The sequence below is a fragment of the Petromyzon marinus genome, unplaced genomic scaffold, assembly GCF_048934315.1.
Source record: "Petromyzon marinus isolate PM22_M1 ecotype Great Lakes invasive population unplaced genomic scaffold, UKy_Petmar_22M1.pri1.0 PM_G_Scaffold_8, whole genome shotgun sequence".
Classification (NCBI taxonomy): Eukaryota; Metazoa; Chordata; class Hyperoartia; order Petromyzontiformes; family Petromyzontidae; genus Petromyzon; species Petromyzon marinus.
In genome coordinates this window covers 5,982,501-5,985,000 of record NW_027423035.1, presented here as the reverse complement: position 1 = coordinate 5,985,000, position 2,500 = coordinate 5,982,501, and positions in this window count along the sequence as shown.

The following is a 2,500-nucleotide window of genomic DNA, read 5'->3' as shown; positions in this document are numbered from 1 at the left end:
CATTGCGTACGAACCGCATGAAACTTCCAGAGGCATTTGCAGCAGGAATGCATGTGCACTCAAAAACTTCTATATGTTTCACGGATAGACCCCGTGAAACGCTAGAAATTGGCGGGGATGTGTCTCTTGTGGCTCACGGGGCTGTTAGGGTGGCACAGAACTCCCTCGGAATGGGAAAAGGGGTCATTTTCGTGTTGCCACATTGCATAGGAACGCCATGAAACTTCCAGAGGCATTTGCAGCAGAAAGGCACGTGCACTCAAAAATTTTAATATTTTTCACGCATAGACCCCGTCAAACGCTAGAAGTTGGCGGGGATGTCTCTCTTGTGGCTCACGGGGCTGTTAGGGTCGCACAGAAATGCCTCGGAATGGGAAAACGGGTCATTTTTGTGTGGCCACATTGCATAGGAACGGCATGAAACTTCCAGAGGCATTTGCAGCAGGAATGCATGTGCACTCAAAAACGTCTATATTTTTCACGGATAGACCCCGTGAAACGCTATAAATTGGCGGGGATGTCTCTCTTGTGGCTCACGGGCGCTGTTAGTTAGGGTCGCACAGAAATCCCTCGGAATGGGAAAAGGGGTCATTTTCGTGTTGCCACATTGCGTACGAACGGCATGAAACTTCCAGAGGCATCTGCAGCAGAAATGCATGTGCACTCAAAAACGTCTATATTTTTCACGGATAGACCCCGTGAAACGCTAGAAATTGGCGGGGATGTGTCTCTTGTGGCTCACGGGGCTGTTAGGGTCGCACAGAAATCCCTCGGAATGGGAAAACGGGTCATTTTCGTGTTGCCACAATTGGCATACGAACGGCATGAAACTTCCAGAGGCATTTGCAGCAGAAATGCATGTGCACTCAAAAACGTGAATATTTTTTCACGGATAGACCCCGTCAAACGCTCGAATTTGGCGGGGATGTTTCTCTTGTGGGTCACGGGGCTGTTCGGCTCGCACAGAACTCCCTTGGTCCACCTGATTCGTGCATACAGGCAGCAACTAAAACTCTGTAAACCTGCTGTGAGGACATCTAAACAGTGGACCAGTGAGGCTGTGGAAGATTTGCGGGCGTGCTTAGACTGTACTGACTGGGATATGTTCACGACTGCTACCAATAGTCTGGATGAACTCACAGAGGCTGTGTACATCAGCTTCTGTGAGGACTGCTGTATCCCAACACGTACCAGGGTGAACTTTAACAACAACAAGCCCTGGTTCTCAGCAAAGCTCAAAAGGTTGAGGTTGGAGAAGGAGGAAGCGTTTAGGAGTGGGGATAGAGACAGATTCAAGGAGTCGAAGAACAGGTTTAGCAAAGCGGTGAGAGAGGCTAAACGACTGTACTCAGAGACACTAAAACACCAGTTCTCTACTAACGACGCTGCTTCTGTCTGCCAAAGGGCTCAGGCACATCACCAACTACAAACCCAGAGCGCCCCACACCACTAACGACTCCCGCCTAGCCAACGACCTGAACGAGTTCTACCGTAGATTTGAAAGACAATTGGACTGTCCTGAACCACCCCTTCCCACCCAAGAGGCCCCATCCCCCACCCATACTACAGAAACGACTCTCTCCTTTCAGGAGGGAGAAGTTAATGGGCTTTTCAAGAGGCAGAATCCACGCAAAGCAGCCGGGCCGGACTCTGTCTCTCCAGCCACCCTCAGGCACTGCGCTGGCCAGCTGTCTCCGGTGTTCACCAACATCTTTAACACCTCCCTGGAGACATGCCATGTACCAGCCTGTCTCAAGTCCTCCACCATCATCGCTGTGCCCAAAAAGCTAAGGCCAACAGGACTAAATGATTACAGACCGGTCGCCCTTACATCTGTGGTAATGAAGTCTTTTGAGCGCCTGCTCCTGGCACACCTCAAAGCCATCACAGACCCTCTCCTGGACCCCCTTCAGTTTGCCTACAGAGCCAACAGGTCTGTGGACGACGCAGTTAACATGGCCCTCCACTTCACCCTACAGCATGTGGACGCCCCAGCATCCTACGCCAGGATCCTGTTTGTGGACTTCAGCTCTGCCTTCAACACCATCATCCCTGCCCTGCTTCAGGACAAGCTCTTCCAGCTGAACGTGCCCTACTCCACCTGCAGGTGGATCACAGACTTCCTCTCTGACAGGAAGCAGTGCGTTAAGCCGGGAACAGAAGTCTCTGACTCCAGGTCCATCAGCACGGGAACTCCTCAGGGCTGCGTCCTTTGCCCACTGCTCTTCTCCCTGTATACCAACAGCTGCGCCTCCAATCATCTGTCCGTCAAACTCTTGAAGTTTGTCGGACGACACCACCCTCATTGGGCTGATCTCTGGTGGGGATGAGTCTGACTATAGGTGGGAAGCTGACAACCTGGTGACCTGGTGTAGCCAGAACAACTTAGAGCTAAATGCTCTAAGGACAGTTGAGATGGTTGTGGACTTCAGGAAGAATACAGCCCCACTCACCGCCATCACCCTGTTAGACTCCGCAGTCAAAATTGTGGAGTCCTTCC